The sequence below is a fragment of the Loxodonta africana genome, chromosome 1, assembly GCF_030014295.1.
Source record: "Loxodonta africana isolate mLoxAfr1 chromosome 1, mLoxAfr1.hap2, whole genome shotgun sequence".
NCBI classification, from domain to species: Eukaryota; Metazoa; Chordata; class Mammalia; order Proboscidea; family Elephantidae; genus Loxodonta; species Loxodonta africana.
This window is the reverse complement of record NC_087342.1, coordinates 23,283,016-23,289,015: the sequence shown is the minus strand read 5'-3', so window position 1 is coordinate 23,289,015 and position 6,000 is coordinate 23,283,016.

The window sequence follows — 6,000 nt, the reverse complement described above, 5'->3', positions numbered from 1 at the left end:
AGCACTATACATCCCAAAGCAGCAGTTTGACCTTTATGAATCTTTGATTTTAATGCAACTTTAACAAAATCCATCTTTCTGTAACTCTTATCCATTATTTATAATTTTAGAATTAAAAGCCTCCTGCATTAAATCCAATACCTCTTCCACATGTTGACTTCTCCAATCTTCTTTTCTCACTGCTATGAATCTTTAATCTCCTCAACTTTTCATCATGTATGTTGTATTTTGTATGCCTGTCATCATCCTGGTAAATTTTCTCAGGACCCTTTTTGGGCTGTCAGCATCCCCCTTAAGGAAGGCTAGTCATAACTTTTGACAACTCTCTGACCATAACAAAAATTCATTGCTGTTGAGTCCATTCTGACTCATAGTGACCCTATAGAACACAGTAGAGCTCCCCTACAGAGTTTCCAGGGAGCATCTGGTGAATTCAAATTGCCAATCTTTACATTAGCAGCCAAGCGCTTAACCAGTATGCCACCAGGGCTAACTCCCCGACCAGTACACAGTAAATTATGCCTCACTCCCAGTGTTCTAGATCTCAGAGTTCTATTAAAGTGGCAACATCCCATTTGAGACAGAGACAATACAAAGGATTCACCATGTCCTATTACCTTTTTCTCCCTGGCATATAGCTAGGCTACATTCTTCAGACTCCTCAGCAGTCAGGGCACCATGTGACTGAGTTCTTGCCAATGCAATATATGTGGAAGTCATATACCCACTTCCAGGTCTGGCCCCAAACTATTAAATTCATTAAATTCTCTGTGCACTGTCCTCCTGGTCCTTTCTCTCTGGCTTAATGGGAAGCCAGTGAAACTTCTAAAGGCCCAATAGGATGGCCAAGATATTAAATGGGGTTAACCTAAATCCTTGAATAAAGTAACGGAGAAGAGATTTCCCACCTAGTCACCTACCAACACCTTGTTAAAGAAGGAATGCATCTGTATTGTGTTAAGCCACTGAGAGTTTGAATACGTTTGTGAAATTTGAACTCAGCCTTGCTCCAGAGCCTACACCTTAATACACACAATAGGATAATTATAAAAAAATAAAATTTTCTGCAGATTCGATTCTGAGTCATCGTGACCCAATGTGTGCAGAGTAGGACTGCTCCACAGCGTTTTCAAGGCTATGACCTTCCAGAAGCAGGTTTTCAGGCTTTTCTTCCAGGCAGCTCTGGGTGGATTTGAATCACTAACCTTCTGATGAGTAGTCAAGTGGTTAACTATTTACATCACCCAGGGACTTGGAAACAATTATGACTGACAAGTCTTTTTGTCTTCACCTCTAATGGTTGAATATCTCAAGAGACAAGGGTAAATTATGATTTAGTTTTCAATGTTACCACTATTTTGTGCATCATGACACACTTTCTAATACTAGAATTTGGGGCAGCACATACTTGAAGGCATTGAAAGACCCAAGTCATCACAAAACAAGTCACTATAACAAAACAACAATGTGTGTCAGAGTCTACAAAAGCTGTTCCCATCCCCACACACTTTCCTTAGCTGACCTTCAATACTGTGTCACCATTTGAATGAAACTTATTACTCTCAAGCTCTCCTTTTTACCTACATGTGAAAATTTTTCACATGTTCCAGTAAAGGGCTCTTTAGTACTGGCTTCGCCTATGTTGTATTTCTACACATTATGTGACATAGCCTGCTGAGACTGATGTTCAGTACTGCCACTTATAAGTTGCAAAAAAAAAAAAAAAGAACGAATTTTACTCATTCATCTAAATTTTGCAGAACACTTGACAAGGGTTTGCAGTACAGTAGCACGCCACAACAAATCCGCTGAGAACTAACTGAACTGGTGGGTATCTTTTTCTGTATAATTTTTGCTAATAAGGAGAATAAAACCAGATTTACATTTTCTACCTCTTCATCATCTAAGTCATTTTTCCACTACTAGTTTTGTAGGAATATGAAGCCTGTCTAAATGCAATCAGTATGATCAATTTCAGCAACTGCATATATGTAAGTTTTTATGTATATGTATATGTATGAATGTATACACACCTGTTGTTCAAAGGAGACAAGTAGGATGGCTAGGACATTGAAATTACCTTGTATCACATTTTTTCCAGCTTACTTCTATGTCACATGGATACATTCATGGTCTGCCACACCTTCTCTGAACAACTGAAGAGTTAATTTCAGCCAGCAACCAAGCTTAGCCAGATGCTGTGTCTCATCCACTCCATTCGTAATCTCTCACATGATACCAGCCATTTCAAGAATCCTTCCAACTGTTCACATCCTGGAGAGGTGTCTGACCTATTCAGGCAGTAGTCTGACTTTGATTGATACTAAAATGAAGGTCCTCTAAGATCTCAAATATTATATCACACTACACTTAACTATATTTCATCACCTATCTCATTACTCCACTTAAATAGCCATGCCCAAACCACATCATACCACTCACTCTTCTTTCATTTCACCTCCATGCCTTGGCATCTGCTTATCTCTGCTTAGAATGCCCTTTTCCACTCTGCTTTATAAAACCCCCTTTATTTTTCAGTGCCAGAGCCCAAGTAACCCATGGGCTTCTTTGTGCTTACTCACTAATCTGTAGAACACAATCTCATGTGGGTTTCAACACATCTTTGATGTGGGGAAAAATATCCCTGTCAGGGATTATGAATTTGAAAAGAGGCTTTGATTCTGTAGGAAGGTGCTATGGGATTGGGAGAGACACAGATGCCGGTCATACCTAGAAGCAGAATCTTTGATATGGTGAAAAAATGTGAAATTGTTCACTACAGATGATCTAGTTAGCAAGGTAAGCACAGTGCTTACCTTGCCTAATAAATAATTTGCCCCTGTCAGCACCAGTGCTTCTTCTTTTGTGAATTCTTCTCTCTTCCCCACTTAGAAATAATCCTCACATTGTTCGCACCCCCCTATCTGTTCGTAAGAGCCCTGGTGGTGCAGTGCTTAAGAGCTTGGTTGCTAACCAAGAGGTCAGCAATTCTAATCCACCAGCTGCTCCTTGGAAACTGTAGGGGGGCAGTTCTACTCTGTCCTATTTATTGGGTTGCAATGAGTTGGAATCAACTCGATGCCAATGTATTTTTATTCCATTGTAGGAGTCCTGGCAGTGCAGCAGTTAAGAACTATGGCTGCTAACCTAAAGACTGGCAGTTCAGCTCCACCAGCCACTCCTTGGAAACCCTACGGGACAGTTCCACTGTGTCCTGTAGGGTAGCTGTTAGTCAGAATCAACTCGATGGCAACAGTTTTGGGTATTTTTTGGTATTCCTTTGTAAAGCTCCTATCACAGAACTTTTTGTAGTTTTTCATGAGCAAGGTTATCATTTTTTAAAATTGTACCTTGAAGGCTTACAGAGCAAACTTCTCATGAAACAATTAATACACATATCGTTTTGTGACATTGGTTTCCAAACCCATGACATGTCAGCAGTTTCCCCTTCTTGACCTTGGGTTCCCCATTACCAGCCTTCCTGACCCCTCCAGCCTTCTCGTCCTTGCCCCTGGGCTGCTGTGCTCATTTAGTCCCGTTTTGTTTTATGGGCCTGTCTAATCTTTGAGTGAAGGGTGAACCTCAGGAGTGACTTCATTACTGAGCTATAAGGGTGTCCAGGGGCCAGACTCTCGGGGATTTTCCAGTCTCTGTTGGACTAGTAGGTATGGTTTGTGTGTGTGTGTGTGTGAGTTTGAATTTTGTTCTACATTTTTCTCCATCTGTGTCCAGGACTCTCTATTGTGATCCCTGTCAGAGCAATCGGTGGTGGTAACAAGTCACCATCTAGTTGTGCTGGACTTAGTCTGTTGAAGGCTGCAGTACTTGTGGTCCATTAGTCCTCTGGACTAACCATTCCCTTGTGTCTTTGACTTTCTTCTTTCTCCCTTGCTCCAGGCAGGGTGAGACCATTAGAGCATCTTAGATGGTCACTCACAACAAGTTTATCATTCTTACTGGATCATAACCTTCTCAGAAGCAAGAATCATATTTCATTCATCTTTATATGGCCCCCCAAAAAGTACATAAATGTGTCCAATGTATTTGTAATGAATGTAGGGACCTGCATGCAGGGTTGTTAATACGTCAGAACAGATATTTGGAGGTATCTCCAAATTATATCTTAGAATTATTTTAAAATTTTACGGAGGAGAAAAAAAAAGTCTAAATTGATTTGTAGATTGATTTAGATGAGTTAGAAGGACTGAAAAGAAAAATAAGTCTATACTTTTCATGGCAAACTACTTCATTTAAAAAAAGTAGAGATAAAAGTGTTCGTGTTAGCAGTCATTAAGATCTCAATCTAGAATTCCAAAATTTCCAGGAAAATGTTTAAACTGAGATAGAAACTAAAATAAATAAATCCCTTATTTAGCTTTTCATTAAGGAAAGCTTTCACTGTAACAGCCAATTCTAAGGCAAACATTTAAGACCCAAACTATGTGGTAATACGCCTTCACATTTTTCTCATCCCGTGCATTGTTACAAATTTTGTGTAAACATATTTAAGGAGAGCTCAGCTATTACAATAAGAGGCTAGCATGATCAAAATAGCTGTATTTGCATAAAACTTTGTCATATACCAGAATCGTCAATAGATAATATTGAGAATCTAGTTTGAGACAAGATAATTGAATGTCAAATAAATGACAGATTTATAACAGACGTCTTCTATTTAAAAGTGCTTTTCAAGCTGCAAATGACAGCTTCTATAGCAAATTGCATTCAGGCATCATTTAAAGTTTTTGCTCTAAAGGAAGTAACAAAGTGTATGAAGTGTGAAAATGACCTCTATAAGCCTGAGAATGAAGAAAAATAGTAATAAAATGTTATTATTAAAAACTAAAATTCAAGTATACCATTTATACTTTAGATTGCATGCCTGTTTGTGAGTCTATGTGCATGTGTTTCTCTATTAAGCAGAATAGTTTATATACAGAAACTCAGGATGATACATACTTCATTAGGGAAACAGTCACTCTGTTTCAAAACGAATTAAATATGAGAAACCATTGCACTATCAGGACTCCTTAGACATTATTATAAAGCACTAAAATCTTATCCATATGGTGTTTTCCATCATGAATTTTATCTATGTTGATATATACATGGATCCCTAGTGGCACAGTGGTTAAGTGCACGCCTGCTAAGCCAAAGGTCAGCTCTTTGAACCCAGCAGAACCCACCAGCCACTCCCAGGAGAAAAATTTAACAGTCTGCTTCTATAAAGATTTACAGACTTAGAAACCCTAAAGGTAAGTTTTTACTTTGTCCTATAGAGTAGCTATGAGTTGGAATCCACTCAACAGCAGTGGGTTTGGTTTGACTTGGTAGATATGTATATGCATTTATAAACCCATTGCTGTAGAGTGGATTTCAACTCATAGAGACCCTATAGGACAGAGTAGAACCACCCCACAGGGTTCCCAAGGAGCAGCTGGTGGATTCAAACTGTCGACCTTTTATTTAGCAGGTGAGCTCTTAAGCTCTTAACCACTGCACCACCATAAATATCTGTGTATGTATTATGTATCTACCTAAATTAGTGACTATCTACTTAATACGACAGTTCTGTAGTTTTAAAGGATGAGCATAAAATATAATGAAAGTTTAAAACAACTTCTCGTTCAACCTTCAAGTATAGCACATATGAATAGTTTTTTTTTTTTTTTTTTTTTTTTTGTGGTTGCTAAATTCTTATATTTCCTTTGCAGAGTTAAGACATTTACTCACATGGGTATCTACTTGAGTAAAATAACCCAAATGGGAGAACTACAGGATCAGAACACTGAAGTGAAAGGGTAATTTTTCAATATCCCTACCAATTAAAGAGAAATACGATATTGCTTCTGTGAGAACATCTGATCTACCATATGACAAGCTGTATTGCAAAATTAGGTTTAGGAGCACACTGAGATGAAATATCCATAAATCATGTATTCCTTCATCTTAACCAAGGGAAAATTTCCCATATACACATTCATTTTAGATATATAGTTT